Source organism: Oryctolagus cuniculus, assembly GCF_964237555.1.
Source record: "Oryctolagus cuniculus chromosome 17 unlocalized genomic scaffold, mOryCun1.1 SUPER_17_unloc_3, whole genome shotgun sequence".
Classification (NCBI taxonomy): Eukaryota; Metazoa; Chordata; class Mammalia; order Lagomorpha; family Leporidae; genus Oryctolagus; species Oryctolagus cuniculus.
The window spans coordinates 628,485-648,098 of record NW_027208204.1 but is presented as its reverse complement, the minus strand read 5'-3'; the positions used below and the strand labels follow the sequence as shown (position 1 = coordinate 648,098).

At 42.6% G+C, this 19,614-nt stretch overlaps 3 pseudogenes; 1 reads left to right on the top strand and 2 right to left on the bottom strand.

Annotated features, from left to right (window-relative positions):
* Positions 1 to 1,202: 1,202 nt before the first annotated feature.
* Positions 1,203 to 19,614, bottom strand: part of LOC103346805 (protein CDV3 homolog pseudogene) — a 60,728-nt pseudogene continuing 42,316 nt past the window's right edge.
* LOC138847907 (intracellular hyaluronan-binding protein 4 pseudogene) lies at positions 16,622 to 18,352 on the bottom strand (annotated as a pseudogene).
* LOC138847900 (protein FAM3D pseudogene) lies at positions 18,276 to 19,159 on the top strand (annotated as a pseudogene).

Here is a 19,614-nt window from a genome sequence, read left to right as displayed (position 1 = left end):
CAGATCAGCGCAGTGCGCTGGCCGCAGCGTGCCAGCCTCAGCGGCCATTGGAGGGTGAACCAATGGCAAAAGGAAGACCTTTCTCTCTGTCTCTCTCTTACTGTCCACTCTGCCTGTAAAAATTTTTTTTAAAAAAGCAGTTCACTCTTTTTGGAAAAGGATCTGGTAGCTTCTAAAAATGTAAACCCAAACCTTCTGTAAAATCCATCTACCAATTATATTCCCTAGTATGTATTCCAGAGAAAGTAAAAAAAAAATACAGAAAGTCTTAGCACAAGTGCACATAGCAGTTTTGTTGATAATAGCCAAAAACTGGAAAGAGTCTAAGTTCTGGGAATATACTAAGGAGTAACAATAAAGTATTTGTAAATGAACATGGAAAAATCTGAAAAATAAGAAAATCAGACAGAAAAAGCTATGTAATATATGACTCCATTTATATAAAACTATACATAAAACTAATCCCTGCTCATAAAAGTAAAAAGTCATAGCAGTTGTTGGCATTGAGATGAGCAAAGGTAAGGATGAAAGAGAATAATCCAAAGAGAACATTCTGGGACAATGGTAATCTCCAATATTTTATAAAGAAAAGTAAGAAGCAATGACCAAGTGGGGCTTATCCCAGGAATCCAACATTGGTTTAGGATTAAGAAAATGCACAATGTAATTCAACATATTAACAGTACAAACAAGGGAAATTGTATAATAAAAGCCTATGATGAGACCAATAGATGTATCAGAATTATATGTACTTATGGATAAATTTAATATGGGAAACATCTGTATACTGAAAACTAAGACATTGCTGAAAGATATTTCAGGAAAATTAAAAGATTTTATCATGCTCACAGTTTAGAGCCTTGATATCTAGGAATTTCAAATCCTTTTTAAAGTGATTTATAGAGGGGCCAAAGGTGTGGCATAGCCATAAAGCCACCACCAGCAGTGCTGGCATCCCATGAGGGTGCCGGTTTGAGTCCCGGCTGCTGCACTTCTGATCTAGCTCTCTACTGTGGCCTGGGAAAGCAATGGAAAATGGCCCAAACCTTTGGGCCCCTGCACCCATGTAGGAGACCCAGAAGAAACTCCTGGCTCTGGCTGCCAATTGGGGAGTGAACCAGGAGATGGAAGATCTCTCTCTGCCTCACCTTCTCTCTGTGTAACTCTTTCATATAAATAAAGAAATCTTTAAAAAAATAAAGTTATCTATAGATTCTAAGCAATACCCAACAAAATCTCATCAATTTCTTTTTAAAAGCTTTATTTCTTTGAAAGGCAGATTTACAGAGGCAGTAAGAGAGCGAGTGAGTGAGAGAGAAATTCCAACTGCTTGTTAGCTCTTTATCCTTCTGGCTTTCTACATGCTTGGCAGTGGACTGCAGGGATGGGAACTGTGTGTCACTGTGTATCTCTGGTGGCCCTTGTGGCATCTTCCTGGTTGTGGTTAGCCTGGCTCCAGTTGGCCTATACACACACCACTGTCATCGCTGGTTCTGGAGTTTCTGTAACAATTACTGGAGCAGGACGTGCTTGTGCTGGAGCGGTTTTATTCTATGGGCCTGAAGATTTTTCTACACCACCACTGCCACCTCCATCTTCTTCCCAGTTATCACCTGGATCTTCTCTCATTATCATCTTCTTCCTTTTCACTTATCTGCATCGCCTGAACTTGGAGGCCACTATAATCCACCTCTTTTTGCTCAAACTCTTTCCATTCATCTTCATCTTTCGTCATGGCCTTGGTGGCAGCCCCAGTGCCCAAGGTGCTGCTGTCTCCCGGCCCAGCCCACTCACCCACCCTGCCGCCCACTGCTCTGCTGCTCCTGCCAGGACTGCCCTCCACACCCGCGGTGCTCGCCACAGGCTGCTCTGCTCTTCCTCCTTCTTCTTGTCCCTTTTGGCGAAGAAGTTGTCCAGGCTCCCCTCCTCCATCTCAGCAGGGGCCATGGCTTCCTTGGCCAGGATGGGTGGGGCCTGCAGCACGTGAAGCCCTCGGGGCCCCGAGCAAGGGCTCCAGGTTGACTCTGTGCTCACCGGGGGCCAGGTGTGGTGCAGCCCCAGCCCTGAGGGGTCCCTGAGGTACGGGCAGCAGGGTACGCGGCTCCCACTGTGTGCTGAGGAGTGCTGGGTCTAATCATGCAAGTTCAATTCATGCTAACTATCAAAGAAAAATGAAGCATTTTTCATCTTTCAAACTGTGGTTTTCACACTGTAATTTTTCTATCTTAAAATACAAACATACTAATCATTGTGTCACACTTGTCAACAGTGATCAGGACAGTTACACGCTGTGTTAGTCTGTAGTCTGGGAACAATAGGTTACACAATATAATGTAGCCCAGGTGTGTAGTAGATTATATCAGGAAAATTTGTGAAAGCATAATCTATGATGTTCACACAACTACAGAATCACCAAATGATGCACTTTGCAGAATTTCAGGTATTAAGTGAAGAAAGACCATACACACACACACACACACACACACACACTACATCTAGGAAAGTAGATGTGAAATGTTTTTATTGTTCACTCACTTTCTATTTTTGAGCACACAAACTAACCAATGTCATGGTGCCACTTGAGTATTAAACTGAAAACTACCTCATGTCCTCATGTGTTTATTTAACTTCTCAAGTTTCAATATATTTAACATGCACACAGATGCTTCAAGAACTTTTTCTTTCTTTTTCGTGTAGTCTATAATTTTTTGGGGGGTGAGGGGAATACAACTCCATGTTGCAAAATTACACCACAGCCCCTCAAGGCAATCACCGAATCTGTGTTGTTTATTTTATCACCAGAGACTGACGAGTGTCTTGCATGTTAAAAGTGCTTAACAAATATGAACATGAAAAATTTAAAAGTGTTATTTAGTCTCTCATGACTTACCATGTTCTTCATTTCACTTGAATTTTCCTACTTTGTTCCACTTTCTTTTGCAGTAGTCAATCTTCAAAGATACTAGTGCCACTGACAGTCATGAATTTAGTATCACTGAAAACAGAACAAAATCACTTGCCACTCTCTTTAAAACAATTTATGTCTATATATATTTAAATATTTTATTTATTTGAGAGGCAGAGTTACAGTCAGAGAGAGGGAGAGACAGAGAAAAAGGTCTTCAATCTGCTGGTTCACTCCCCAAATGGCCACAATGGCTGGAGCTAGGCTGATATGAAGCCAGGAGCCAGGAGCTTCTTCTGGGTCTACCACATGGGGGCAGGGGCCCAAGCACTTGGGCCTTCTTCCATTACTTTGCCATAGCAGAGAGTTGGATCAGAAGAGGTGCAGCTGGGACATGAACCAGCACCCATATAATGTATAGAGTATCTCCAAAAACCCTAACAACCTTACTGTAGAGGCCACTGATCGAAACCAGCTACATCTGGTGCAGACATTGGTCCAAACTCAAGGTTTTTGTTTGTTTGTTTTTTGTTTGTTTGTTTGACAGGCAGAGTGGACAGTGAGAGAGAGACAGAGAGAAAGGTCCTCCCCTGCCATTGGTTCACCCTCCAATGGCCACCACTGCCAGCACACTGTGGCTGGTGCACCACGCTGATCCGAAGACAGGAGTCAGGTGCTTCTCCTGGTCTCCCATGTGGGTGCAGGGCCCAGTACTTGGGCCATCCTCCACTGCACTCCCAGGCCATAGCAGAGAGCTGGCCTGGAAGAGGGGCAACCAGGACAGAATCCAGTGCCCCGACCGGGACTAGAACCCAGTGTGCTGGCGCCGCAAGGCAGAGGATTAGCCTATTGAGCCGCGGCACTGGCCAAGGCAGATATTTTAACATTTCTATTCAACAGTGTAATGGGGGTGGAGCCAAGATGGCGGAATAGTGAGGGCGCGCACCGATAGTCCGGGAAAATTTAGTTTAATAAAAGGGGAGTTACAGTAGCCTCAGAAAAAAGAACCAGGAAAATATTGCAGAGGAAACTCTTCTGGATCGAGTGGCTGTGAATCGGAGGACCTACTGGGAGAACAAGGTCGCCCACCGCGCGGAAGCCGAGCCGCAGGACCGAGCCGCGGAAGCCGCAGGGTCTGCGCACCAGTGCTCGAAGGGGAGTGCATGCCACACAGACAACAGCGGGGAGACTTGGGACGTCCAGGGCTCTGAGTCCACACATCGGCGCTGGAAGGGGAGGTGAGCTCAATAACCCGAGACATTGGTGGGGAAACGGGGGTCAGAATCTAGAGGGGGGCCGGAAAGTGCAGCAAACTCACTACCGGAAAGAAGGAAAAAAAAAGCTTCGGGGTTTATCTTCCCCCTAACCTTGCAAAGGTTGCAAGGCTGCAAGGCTTGAAGAGTTTGCAAGAGACAAAGAGCAGGCCCCCTCTCTGGATTTACATATCAATGGGGGAGAGTTAAGGAACTGAGTCACTACAATTCAGTAGCCTAGGCAACCCAGTGGGAGTCCAGAGGAGCCTAAACGGACTCTGTGGGGGGAAGCCAGAGACTGGAAGCTAAATACCATCAATTCTGCACAGCCGTGCCATGCAGTGTTACTTACCCCCTGAATAAATAAAATAAATAAATAAATAAATAAAAAGAGAGAGATTTACCACGCATAACCTGAGGGTGTCACCTTTGCACATCCTTAACCAGGAAGAACCAAGCAGAGCTCTCAGGCCGCACCCATCTCAAGCCTCCAAGGCTCCTCCAACAGCAGGCAGTCCACTTAACACGGACATAGTATAAAATAAAATAAAAAAAAAACGCACAGTGAAGCAAGAAGAATTAACTATACCAAGTAACAAACACAGAAATCGAGGGAACAAGATCAACGATGACACTATCATGCCTCCAAATAAACAAAACGCCCCAAACCAAGATTATGAAGATGATGAGATAGAAGAAATGCAAGATACGGATTTCAAAAAATTTATGATAAGAACATTTAGAAGTTTTCAAAAGCAAATCCTTGAACTACAGAAATCCTTATTGGACAAGATTGAAAATCTCTCTCGTGAAAATGAAATTTTAAGGAAGAATCAAAATGAAACTCAGAAACTAGTAGAACAGGAAAGTGTTATAGTGAAGAGAAATCAAAATGAAATGAAGAGCTCAATAGATCAAATGACAAACACATTAGAAAGACTTAAAAACAGAATGGGTGAAGCAGAAGAGAGAATATCGGACTTAGAAGATAGAGCACAAGAAAACATACAGTCAAACCAAAGAAAAGAAGAGGAAATTAGAAATCTAAAAAATATTGTTGGGAATCTACAGGATACTATTAAAAAAACCAACATTCGGGTGCTAGGAGTTCCTGAAGGCATGGAGAGAGAGAAAGGATTAGAAGGCCTTTTTAGTGAGATACTAGCAGAGAACTTTCCAGGTTTGGAGAAGGACAGAGACATCCTAGTACAGGAAGCTCATAGAACCCCCAATAAACATGACCCAAAGAGATCCTCACCACGACACGTGGTAATTAAACTTACCACAGTGAAACATAAAGAAAAGATCCTAAAATGTGCAAGAGAGAAATGTCAGATTACTCTCAGAGGATCTCCAATCAGACTCACAGCAGACTTCTCATCAGAAACACTACAGGCTAGGAGGGAATGGCAAGACATAGCACAGGTGCTAAGAGAGCAAAATTGCCAGCCCAGAATATTATATCCTGCCAAGCTCTCATTTGTGAATGAAGGTGAAATAAAGACCTTTCATAGCAAACAGAAATTGAAAGACTTTGTGGCCACTCGTCCGGCCCTGCAAAAGATACTTAAAGATGTGCTACACTCAGAAACACAGAAACACGGCCATCAATATGAAAGAAGGGAAAGGAAGAACACCTACCAGTAAAAGAGCATGGGAAGCTCAAAGCATATACTAGAAAATATTTCCGGGAAAATGGCAGGGCAAAGTCACTACGTATCAATAGTCACATTGAACATTAATGGTCTGAATTCTTCAGTTAAAAGACACCATTTGGCTGACTGGCTCAAAGAACACAACCCAACTATTTGCTGCCTACAAGAGACACATCTCTCTAACAAAGAGGCATGCAGACTGAAAGTGAAAGGTTGGAAAAAGATATTCCATGCCAACAGAAACCAAAAAAAAGCAGGTGTAGCCATATTAATATCAGACAAAATAAACTTTAATACAAAAACTGTTAAGAGAGACAAAGAGGGACACTATATAATGATTAAGGGTTCAATTCAACAGGAAGATGTAACTATTATAAATGTATATGCACCTAATTACAGGGCACCGGTCTATTTAAAAAATATGTTAAGGGACTTAAAGGGAGATTTAGATTCCAATACAATAGTACTGGGGGACTTCAATACTCCACTCTCAGAAATAGACAGATCATCCGGACAGAAGATCAACAAGGAAACAGCAGATTTAATTGACATTATTGCCCAAATGGATCTAACAGATATCTACAGAACTTCCAACCCTACATCTACAGACTTCACATTCTTCTCAGCAGTGCATGGAACCTTCTCTAGGATTGATCACATACTAGGCCATAAAGCAAGTCTCAGCAAATTTAAAAGAATTAGAATCATACCATGCAGCTCCTCAGACCACAGCAGAATGAAGCTGGAAATTAGCAACTCAGGAAACCCCAGAAAGTATGCAAACACATGGAGACTGAACGACATGCTCCTGAATGAACACTGGGTCATTCAAGAAATCAAAAGAGAAATCAAAAACTTTCTGGAAGTAAATGAAGACAACAACACAACATATCAAAACTTATAGGATACGGCAAAAGCAGTATTGAGAGGCAAATTTATAGCAATAGGTGCCTATATCAAGAAATTGGAAAGGTACCAAATAAATGAGCTTTCAGCGCATCTCAAGGACCTAGAAAAACTGCAGCAAACCAAACCCAAATCTAGTAGGAGAAGAGAAATAATTAAAACCAGAGAAGAAATTCACAGGATTGAATCCAAAAAAACACTACAAAAAATCAGCCAAGCGAGAAGCTGGTTTTTTGAAAAAATAAACAAAATTGACACCCCATTGGCCCAACTAACTAAAAAAAGAAGAGAAAAGACCCAAATCAATAAAATCAGAGATGAAAAAGGAAACGTAACAACAGACACCACAGAAATAAAAAGAATCATCAGAAATTACTACAAGAACCTGTATGCCAGCAAACAGGAAAACCTATCAGAAATGGATAGATTCCTGAACACATGCAATCTACCAAAATTGAACCATGAAGACATAGAAAACCTAAATAGACCCATAACTGAGACAGAAATTGAAACAGTAATTAAGGCCCTCCCAACAAAGAAAAGCCCAGGACCAGATGGATTCACTGCTGAATTCTATCAGACATTTAAAGAAGAACTAACTCCAATTCTTCTCAAACTATTCAGAACAATTGAAAAAGAAGGAATCCTCCCAAATTCTTTCTATGAAGCCAGCATCACCTTAATCCCTAAGCCAGAGAAAGATGCAGCACTGAAAGAAAATTACAGACCAATATCCCTGATGAACATAGACGCAAAAATCCTCAATAAAATTCTGGCCAATAGAGTACAACAACACATCAGGAAAATCATCCACCCAGACCAAGTGGGATTCATCCCTGGTATGCAGGGATGGTTTAATGTGCACAAGACAATCAATGTGATTCACCACATTAACAGACTGCAAAAGAAAAACCATATGATTATCTCGATGCAGAGAAAGCATTTGATAAAATTCAACACCCTTTCATGATGAAAACTCTAAGCAAATTGGGTATAGAAGGAACATTCCTCAATATAATCAAAGCAATTTATAAAAAACCCACAGCCAGCATCCTATTGAATGGGGAAAAGTTGGAAGCATTTCCACTGAAATCTGGCACCAGGCAGGGATGCCCACTCTCACCACTGCTATTTAACATAGTTCTGGAAGTTTTAGCCAGAGCCATCAGACAAGAAAAAGAAATCAAAGGAATACAATTCGAGAAGGAAGAAGTCAAACTATCCCTCTTTGCAGACGATATGATTCTGTACTTAGAGGATCCAAAGAACTCTACTAAGAGACTATTGGAACTCATAGAGGAGTTTGGCAAAGTGGCAGGATATAAAATCAATGCACAAAAATCAACAGCCTTTGTATACACAAGCAATGCCATGACTGAGAAAGAACTGCTAAGATCAATCCCATTCACAATAGCTACAAAAACAATCAAATACCTTGGAATACACTTAACCAAGGACGTTAAAGATCTCTACGATGAGAATTACAAAATCTTAAAGAAAGAAATAGAAGAGGATACCAAAAAATGGAAAAATCTTCCATGCTCATGGATTGGAAGAATCAACATCATCAAAATGTCCATTCTCCCAAAAGCAATTTATAGCTTCAATGCAATCCCAATCAAGATACCAAAGACATTCTTCTCAGATCTAGAAAAAATGATGCTGAAATTCATAGGGAGGCACAAGAGACCTCGAATAGCTAAAGCAATCTTGTACAACAAAAACAAAGCCGGAGGCATCGCAATACCAGATTTCAGGACATACTACAGGGCAGTTGTAATCAAAACAGCATGGTACTGGTACAGAAACAGATGGATAGACCAATGGAACAGAATTGAAACACCAGAAATCAACCCAAACATCTACAGCCAACTTATATTTGATCAAGGATCTAAAACCAATTCCTGGGGCAAGGACAGTCTATTCAATAAATGGTGCTGGGAAAACTGGATTTCCACGTGCAGAAGCATGAAGCAAGACCCCTACCTTACACCTTACACAAAAATCCACTCAACGTGGATTAAAGACCTAAATCTACGTCCTGACACCATTAAGTTATTAGAGAACATTGGAGAAACCCTTCAAGATATTGGCACAGGCAAAGAATTTCTGGAAAAGACCCGGGAGGCACAGGCAGTCAAAGCCAAAATCAACTATTGGGATTGCATCAAATTGAGAAGTTTCTGTACTGCGAAAGAAACAGTCAGGAGAGTGAAGAGACAACCGATAGAATGGGAAAAATATTTGCAAACTATGCAACAGATAAAGGGTTAATAACCAGAATCAAAAAAGAGGTCAAGAAACTCCACAAAAACAAAACCAACAACCCACTTAAGAGATGGGCCAAGGACCTCAAGAGACATTTTTCAAAAGAGGAAATCCAAATGGCCAACAGACACATGAAAAAATGTTCAAGGTCACTAGCAATCAGGGAAATGCAAATCAAAACCACAATGAAGTTTCACTTCACCCCGGTTAGAATGGCTCACATACAGAAATCTACCAACAACAGATGCTGGCGAGGATCTGGGGAAAAAGGGACACTAACCCACTGTTGGTGGGAATGCAAACTGGTCAAGCCACTATGGAAGTCAGTCTGGAGATTCCTCAGAAACCTGAAGATAACCCTACCATTAGACCCAGCCATCCCACTCCTTGGAATTTACCCAAAGGAGTTTAAATTGGCAAACAAAAAAGCGGTCTGCACCCTAATGTTTATTGCAGCACAATTCACAATAGCCAAGACCTGGAACCAACCTAAATGCCCATCAACGGTAGACTGGATAAAGAAATTATGGGATATGTACTCTTTAGAATACTATACCGCAGTAAGAAACAACGAAATCCAGTCATTTGCAACAAAATGGAGGAATCTGGAACACATCATGCTGAGTGAAGTAAGCCAGTCCCAAAGGGACAAATAACATATGTTCTCCCTGATCGGTGACAACTGACTGAACACCAAAAAGGAAACCTCCTGAAGTGAAATGGACACTATGAGAAATGGAGACTTGATCAGCATAGCCCTGACTGTTAATAAACAGCTTAATACATTATCCCTCTTAGTATTTTTTTGTCTGTTCTACTTAATATGACTGGTTTAATTCTGTAATTATCACACAGTTATTCTTAAGTGTTGAAAATTAACTGAAATGTGATCCCTGTTAAACATAAGAGTGGGAATAAGAGAGGGAAGAGATGTACAATTTGGGACATGCTCAAGCTGACTTGCCCCAATTGGTAGAGTTAGAAACATACCAGGGGATTCCAATTCAATCCCATCAAGGTGGCATGTACCAATGCCATCTCACTATTCCAAGTGATCAATTTCAGTTCACAATTGATCATAATGAAAGGACTAAGAGTCAAAGGGAGCACATAAACAAGTCTAGTACCTGCTAACACTAACCGATAGAATAAATAAATGGAAGAGTGATCCAACATGGGAAGTGAGATACTCAGCAGACTCATAGAATGGCGGATGTCTTAAATAGCACTCTGGCCTCAGAATCAGCCCTAAAGGCATTCGTATCTGGCTGAAAAGCCCATGAGAGTATTTCAGGCATGGAAAGCCAAGACACTCTGGCAAAAAGATCTCTGTGAGTGAGATCCCAGTGGAAAGAACAGGTCTTCAAAGAAGGAGGTACCTTTCTCTGAAGGGAGGAGAGAACCTCCACTTTGACTATGACCTTGTCTAAACAAGATAAAAGTCGGAGAACTCAAGGGGCTTCCATAGCCTTGGAAACTCATGACTGGTGCATTGGGAGATTACTGATGCCATAAACAGGAGTGTCAATCGGTAAAGTCAACAAGAGGAGTCACTGTGCACTTACTCCTCATGTAGGATCTCTGTCCTTAATATGCTGTACATTGAGGCTTAATGCTATAACGAGTACTCAAACAGTATATTTCACTTTGTGTTTCTATGGGGGTGCAAACGGTTGAAATCTTTACTTAATGTATACTAAACTGATCTTCTGTGAAAAAAAAAAAGAAATTATCAATTCCCAACTTGACTCTCACTGGCATTAAACATGACAATAGGTCTGATCTGATTTCATCATCATTTAAAAAAAATCATCTATTATTTTTCACTTTATGTTTCTGTGTGGGAGCAAACTGTTGAAATCCTTACTTAATGTATACTAAGCTGATCTTCTGTATATTAAGATAATCGAAAATGAATCTTGATGTGAATGGAAGGGGAGAGGGAGTGGGAAAGGGGAGGGTTGTTGGTGGGAGGGACGGTATGGGGGGGAAGCCATTGTAATCCATAAGTCGTACTTTGGAAATTTATATTCATTAACTAAAAGTTAAAAAAAACAGTGTAATGGAATATTGTTTTAAAGAAATCACACACACAAAAGAAAAAAACTCCAGATTGCATACAAAAGAGCAAACGTGACTCGGAACATCTAAGACATATTTGCAAGCAAAAGACATTCTGAGGTATTCACTAAAATCCCAAAGTAAATCTTGGTGATGTTCAGAATATAAAATAAATACATAAGCATCAATCATATTTCTGTAGTGTAGCAATGAACATCATGAAAATATAATTAGTGTTAGCATTCAATGTAGCGTCAAAGTGAAAATATTACTAAGAAATTTTAAAAAATGCATTTTATACTAGAAAAGAAAAATATAAGAACACACAATTTTTAAAACAAAGCAGTGATTTCAGTAAGACATTTTAATTTTAATACTGCAAAAAATGTGATTATAATTAGTCATTGGAAATGCAATAAAATCTTGGGAAATATTATCAATTCCTATACAATAAAATGACTGATTCAGCCATAGACAAATGTTGCCAGGCACATGAAGAGCATGGAACCGTAATAAACTTCCAGTGCAGCCACTATGGACAGCAATTCGGCAGTTTCTCAGCTTGTTCTACATGGGACTGTTTATTGCCTCAGTAGTTTATCTCCCAGGTATGCCACTAAAAGATACAAAATCCACACACCAATAAAGGCTCACTGCAGCAATATTCATGAAAGCCAAACATGAAAGCAACCCAAACACTAATGTGTAAGAAAACCAGTGTGCAGTATATCTTTTATAATGGCATACTATTTGGCAATACAAATCAATTAAGAAATGAAAGACCACAAAAATAATGAAAGTCAAAATATTTTAAGAAAGAGGAAATCAGAGGCAAACACCACACATTGTAGCATATCCAAAAGAATGGCAGATCCCTGGAGATAGAGTTTAGATTAATGCCTGTCTGAGGATACTGGTGGATGAGGAGTTATTGTAAATAATATGAAGAATTTGGTGATTAATGAACATACATTCATATTAGACTGTGCTTATGATCATTGAACTCCAAAAATATGACAAAGCATGGAATACTCACTTGAAACATTATGGCTGGGCAGAGAGACTCCTGTCTTTGGGATTCACAGAAGAAACTAAAGACAAACAAATATGACAAGGTTTCACATACTCTGCTCATTTTGGTTCAAAAATATTTAAGACCATAAACAAAGGGGCCCTTACTGTTCAATGGACAATGTTTTGTATGAAAGAACTATCATTTAGGAAATTTTTACACCGAAATTAACATTTAATTCCATATTTCTTATTTTATATTGCAGACAGCTCCCGACACTTCTCCCGTGGTGCAGGCTCCATGCCCCGCAGGTGCCGGGAGAGGAGCTGAGCCTCCAGGTCATGGTCCAGAGGGTCACTCCACTCCCGCAGGGTCCCCTGTGCCCGCATCCTGTCGCAGCCCCCACCTGACTCCATGGAGTTGGAGGCCAGAGACTTGCTACAAAAGAGGGTGTTGGCCTCGCTGGTGCTGCTCAGCTCCAGCTGGAACAGCAGGTCCAGGAATTCCATATATTGTAATTCCATATGCACTTAAGAAATACTTCATTTTTCATGGGTGAAACAATTTAAAAGATGTACTTAGCATCAATTTAAGATAAAGCACTACCTCTTAAGTACTCCACTAAGTGATTTAATGTACAGTAACACTCTCCAAGTGGGGTTAACTATATGAGCAACATGTAGGAACAAGGAAAATAACACTACTAATAATAGATAACTTTATGTCAAACTTTCTAACAAAGCAAAAGAGAAAAGACAGTATTACTTTATTATATGTAGGAATAAATAAGCCAGGTTTGGTCGTCATTGCTATTTTCAAGATTCTGTGTCACTAAAATCTATATAGGAAGGTGTCACTAGGAGAGAAACCCTTAGTATTGATGATAATAGATTTTTCAGTACATAATATACAATTACAAACTGTTGTATTAAGTATTGCTCCTGTGTTAAACCATTGTCAATCCTCACAGTTCTGTGAGTTAGGTAACATTAGGCATCTTGTAAAGGAAGTAACTAAGTACAAGAAGGCCAAGTGATTTGCCTAAACTCAGACAGCCCACCCTCAGCAGACTCTCAATTCAAATCCAGGAATTCTGGCCAGAAGACAGGTTGTAACATGTACAGTAGATTTTACTTTTAAAACTAATTTTAAAAAGTACTTTTTTTAAAAGTAGATTTTTACTTTTAAGGGTTTTAAGTAGGAAGACTATACAAGGGACAGGTATGAGAAAGAATAACATTAGTAACATTTTGGACTTGTTAGGATTTAATTACACAACTGGTATCCAAAGAGAGATCTCAAGTAGGCAGTATGATACACTAATCTGAAATGAAGGAGGGTTCCTGGGCTAGAGATACAAATGTGGAAATCATTAGTACATACAAGGTAGTAAAAGTCATTAGAAAGAATATCAAAGATTGCCCTCTAGAACAATTCTATGTTTAAAAAGAGGGGAATGAGAAAAAATGGACTATGATGAATACACTAGAAAGGCAATAGAAAACTAGATAAATGAGTGACAGTTTTATGTTTATTTCAGAATATTTATGATTAAGGCCAATATTTGTCATTTTTGATTTTGGATGATAGCCATTTTAACTGGGAAGAGGTGACACCTCATTGTGATTTTTATTTGCATTTTCCTGATGACTAGTGATTCTGAATTTTTTGTCATCTGTTGGCCATTTTTATTTCATCCTTAGAAAAATGCTTGTTCATGCCACTTGTCCATTTTTTGACTGGAGTGTGTTTTGTTATTAAATTTCTTGAGCTTATTATATATTCTGGATGTTAATCCTTTATTGGATGTATATTTTGAAAATATTTTTCCCATTTTGTTGATTACCTCTTCACTTTGTTAATTATTTCATTTTTTGCACAGCAACTTCTTGCTTGATGTAATCACATTTGTCTATTTGTGTATGTTTTATTACCCATGTTTCTGGGATCTTACCCAAGAATTCTTTGCCTAGGCCAATATATTGTAGACTTTCCTCTATGTTCTTCTCTAGTAATTGTGATGGTTTTGGGTATTAGGTTTAGATGCTTGATCCATTGTGAGTTGGAGCAAACTGGTTTCAAACTTCAGCATATGAAATCCAGCTTTCCAAATACTATTGTAGAAGAGACTGAATTCAGTTTTAAAATATTATTTATTTATTTAAAAGGCAGAGATACAGAGAGAAAAAGACAGCGAGATTAGGGGGAAGAGATAGAGAAAGAGAGAGAGAGAGAAAAGAGAGAGAGAATCAATCTACTGGTTCTCTCCCCAAATGGTTTCTCTGCAATGGCCGGGGCTGGGACAAACCAAAGCCAGCATTGCTGAGGTCCTCCTGAGTCTTTCACATGGGTGTAAGGGCCCAAGGGGAATTAGCACAAAGGTGGATTGGAAGTGGCACAGCTGGGGCTTGAACCAGCACCTATATGGGATGCAGAAACTGCAAGTAGAAGCTTAACCTTCTATGCCAGCCCTGAAGAGACTGAATTCTACCAAACTTTAAAGGAAGAACTGATCCCCATTCTTATATTATTCAAAACAACTGAAAAGGATAGAATCAATCCAAACCTGTTCTTTGAGACCAGCATTTCCTTAATTACAAAAGCACAAAGATGCAATAAAAAAGAACTACACACTAATATCCCTAGTGGACAAGATGCAAAAATTCTCAATAAAATAGTATCAAATAGAGTCCAGCAATACATCAACAAGATCATCTATCCAAAGTGGAATTGATTTGAGGGATGCAGGGGTGGTTCAACATACACAAATCAATAAATGTGTTATTTAAAATCAACAAAATGAAAGATAAAGCCATATGATTATCTCAATAGATGCAGAGAAACATTTGATGAAATACCACATCTTTTCATGAAAAAACACTTTAAAAATTGCATAGAGAAGAAACATACCATGACACAATCAAAGCAATATATGACTAAACCACAGGCAGCATCATATTGAATGGGGAAAAGCTGGGAAGATTTCCACTAAATCTGGAGTCAATGACAACCATTTTCACCATTATTTTCAGTATACTTCTGGAAGCTTTAGCCAGATAAATTAGGTAAGAAAAACAAATCAAAATGATACAAATTGGAAAAAAAAGAAGCACAATTATCCCTGTTTGCAGTTGATATGATCCTTTATATAAACAAACTGAAAGACTCTAATAAAAGACTATTAGAGGAACCAGCATTGTGGCACAGCAGGTTAATGCCCTGGCCTGAGGCACTGGCATCCCAAATGGATGATGGTTCAAGTCCCAGCTGCTCCTCTTCCAATTCAGCTGTTTGCTATGGGCAGGGAAAGAAAGAAATGGAAGATGGCCCAAGTCCTTAGGTCCCTGCACCCATGTGGGAGACCTGGAAGAGGCCCCTGGCTTCTGGCTTTGGATTGGCATAGCTCCAGCCTTTGTGGCCAATTGAGGAGTGAACCAGTGGATAGAAGACATTTCTCTGTCTCTCCCTCTCACTGTAAATCTACCTCCCAAATAAATTATTACAATCATTTTTAAAAAGAGAAAGAAATAAAAGACACAAAAATAGAAAGTTATCCCATGTTCATAGATTGGAAAAATTAATATCATCAAAATGTCCATACAACCCCAAGTAATCGATAAATCCAAAGCAATCCCAATCAAGACACCAAAGATATTCTTCACAATTATAGAAAAAAAAGATCCTAAAATTCATATGGAAAAATAGAAGACCCCCAAATACTTACAGCAATCTTAAATAAAAATGAAGCTTGAGGCATCACAATACCAGATTTCAAGACATACTAGAGGGCTGTTATAATTAAAACAATCTGGTACTGGAACAAAAATACACATGTTGACCAATGAGACAGAATAGAAACCCCAGACATGAACTCACATATTGGCAACCAACTAATATTTGACAAGTGAAATAAAATCACTCCCTAGACAGAAAGATTTTTTTTGTTTGTTTGTTTTTGACAGGCAGAGTGGACAGTGAGAGAGAGAGACAGAGAGAAAGGTCTTCCTTTTCCATTGGTTCACCCCCCAGTGGCCACTGCGGCTGGTTCACTGGGCCAATCCAAAGCCAGGAGCCAGGTGCTTCTCCTGGTCTCCCATGCGGGTGCAGGGCCATCCTTCACTGCACTTGGGCCAGAGCAGAGAGCTGGACTGGAAGAGGAGCAACCGGGACAGAATCCAGCACCCTGACTGGGACTAGAACCTGGGGTGCTGGCACCACAGGCGGAGGATTACCCTATTGAGCCACAGCACAGGCCGACAGAAAGATATTTTGAAAAACAAATGAGGAAGCTATTTTGGAGGAGGGTTTTCTGTTCAGAACAATACTACTGACAGGTTACATAAAATGACACTGAATAAATGACCTCTAATTTTATAAAAATAAGTATTAACTTGGAGAGAACAAGCTTTGACGGGATCCTGGGATTGGAAATTACTGGAATGAGTTAAGGAGTAAAGGGAAACAATATTTATAACAGTGAGGAAATGCAGTACTCTCACAGTGCGCATAAGCACTAAGTGTGTCACACACACACACACACACGCATGCACCATGAGGTAGTTTAACTCACCATTAAAATCACCATTTTTTCCACTTCTCTGTCACAGAGTGGTGACCAGTGGCTGCACAAGAGCATTTTCAAACTGCTGTCTAGATGGCAACCAGAACTCAGGAGCCCCGGCAGAGTGTAACAGTCACAAGTCAGCAGTGAGTACACTTGGGTTCCAGTTTGTTGGTCTTTGAAAACTAGGCTGTGACTGCTTGAAATGAGTTGGTCAAGTTCTCCGTGGCCCTCTGCACTGCGGGGTACAGTTGGGGGTCCCCGCAGCTCGCCCCCGGCCTGACAGGCTGCTTCCCATGCGAGTCCCTCCAGTCTGCACACCTCAACTCCACCAGGAGAGCCTTCGGCAAACACGGCCAGCCCTCCCCTCCCCAGGACAGTGCCGCCTCCCACACCCAGACCAAACAAAGTGCAAGGAATCCAGGCTCCAGAAAAACGACATCTATTGTCCTCAGAGACCGCAAGGCGAGTCTCCTCAGGCCAGGAAAGGAAGTCCTGGGGTCGTGGGGGTTGAGAGCCATGTCTCCTGTCACCACTTCAGCTCTGGGCCCGCAGTTTTCTGCCCTTCAGATCCTTCTCCTGCCTCCCCTGGGCCGCCTCTGGCTCCACTCCCGGGACGAGCGAGGTTACCAAAATTAATCTGCAGCTGGGACGTGATGTCATTTGCAGCTTTCTGGAAAACATGGGAGTCGTCCTCTTTGTCATCCTTTACCATAGCGTCTCTGTATTTTGACTTGTGAATTGCCACTGCTTTGGAAGGGACAGTTGATTCTGGCTTCCGGGTGTTCAACTCGGACTTTGGTCTGGTCTGTTCTTGAAGATTCTTCCACTCATCTAAGGTCACCTCTTGAACTTGAGTTTCTTCTTCTACCTCTGACTCAGGGACTTTGCTTGGGGTTTCCTGCTCCAGAGTCCTGGGACTCCTCCATCACTGCGGTCGGCTCCATGTCACGGGTGTCTTTCCCTGACGCCCAAGTGCGCACTCCATATCCCATGTTGTCTTCAGTTCTGACTGCTGTTTTATCATTCCCGCCGTATCTTTCAAAATTTTGTCTTCCCTCTGGTCGACAGCATCAAAGGCTCTGTTTCGGGGACTGCCCCTGCCTCTGCCTCGCATGCCCCCTCTCGGGCCTCCACGCCCTGGAAGAGGCCTCTCACGATCAAAGCTGTCCACTGGTTTTCATCTGTAAACGTCTCAGCTGTGCAGTCCACCTGCCTCTCGGTCTCATAGGGGCGGGATTCCCTGTAGGGTCTCCGCTCTGCTCCATCAAGCGTCACCCCTGCGCTGGCTGTCAGTCGGTCCTTGCTGCTCCCCTCTTCTGGAAGTTCGTTTCTGGGCAAGTGGCTGGCGGGCCGCCGCCGGGGCTGTCGGGCTGATGAGCGCGGGGGCCAGGAGGCTCTTGCGCTCCTTCTGGGACTCCCTCCTCGCGCCAGGTCTGTGGCCAAGGCCGCGGCTGGGCTCTGGCCCCCACGGCCACCGGCTCCAGCCACGGCCACCGCAGCCCCCTCGTCACGCCTCTTGTGCTGCAGCTGCTGCTGGCACTGGCGCTCGGCCTTGAGCAGGATGTCGAAGGGGTCCGACTCGTCGTCCAGCGGCAGATGGAAGCGGTTGGCCATGACGCAGCCGAAACTCTCCTGCTTTGCGGCGGCGGCGGCCACGGGGCTCCCCAGAGCGCCCTTGATGCCACCGCGGCCGCCTGTGGGCCCGCCGCGGGCAGCCCACGTGATCCAATTTCAGGAAGACCCATCCTGACCCGAAGCTGCTCCTCGGCTGCACAGGATGAGTCTCAGGTCTGCACGCCTCCAGGCGTTCACTTTTGTCCTGGTCACCACGCTGTTCTTTGTGCGCAGCTACATCAGCTTCAAACATGCAGGCATCCCATCTGCCGTGCTGGATGGGCTTGGCCACCAAGGAGAACCAGGTGGCGAAGACCAAGTGTGGCCTCAGCAAGCCCTGCCCGGCCAGCTTTGCGTTTTGATCTCCAGCGGGCTGCCAATGCCGTGGGCCCCTCCATGTGCTTTGAAAACCACATTATCATGAGTCCAGTGAAAAACAACGTGGGCAGAGGCCTGAACATTACCCTGGTGAACGGGACCATGGGACTGGTGCCGAGACACAACTCCTTCGACATGTACTGGAGACACAAAGACTCCAGTGCGATTCCTTAAAGAAGTTCCAATGGGCACGTTGGTGCTGGTGGCCTCCTACGATGACCCAGGGACCAAGATGAATGACGACATCAGGAAGCTCCTCTCTGACCTCGGCAGTTCCTATGCCACACAGCTGGGCTGCTGCTATAGCTGGGTGTTCCTGGGGGCCGAGAACTCAAGAGCAAAAGCCCCTTTGAGGAATACCTGAAGAACAACCCAGACACAAATATGAGGGCTGGCCAGAGCTGCTGGAGATGGAAGGCTGTGTGCCCAACAACGTGTTCTAGGATGGCCGCAGCTCACCCAGGCCCAGGGCTCTGGGAAGCTCCTGCCCGACTCAGGGGGCAGAGGCCCAGCAGGGCCAAGGAGGAGGCAGCACCGATACAGAGAGCGCCGAGGGGCTGCACACACTGCACCTCGCTGCCCTTGGTCAGAAACCAAACCTGCCCAGCACCCCGAGAGCTCCTACCTGGGAGCTGCACGGATTCTGGCAGCTGCCATGTGAGGGCGGCACCGGCGTGCTGCATCCAGGGCCAGCTGCCGGCCCACCCTGAGGGAGGACTGACCACCCACACCCGAGCAGAATTAAAGTTGTTGTTACTGATTCGGAAAAAAAGTACTGAGTGACAATCATACATGATCTAATTATCCTTTATCTGTGTTTTCTAATCCTTAAATAATAATTATGAATTATATTTGCAACACTTCAGTTTTTAAACTGTGAAATGGGCCGGCACTGTGGCTCACTAGGCTAATCCTCCGCCTGTGGGACCGGCACCTCGGGTTCTAAACCCGGTTGGGGTGCCGGATTCTGTCCCGGTTGCTCCTCTTCCAGGCCAGCT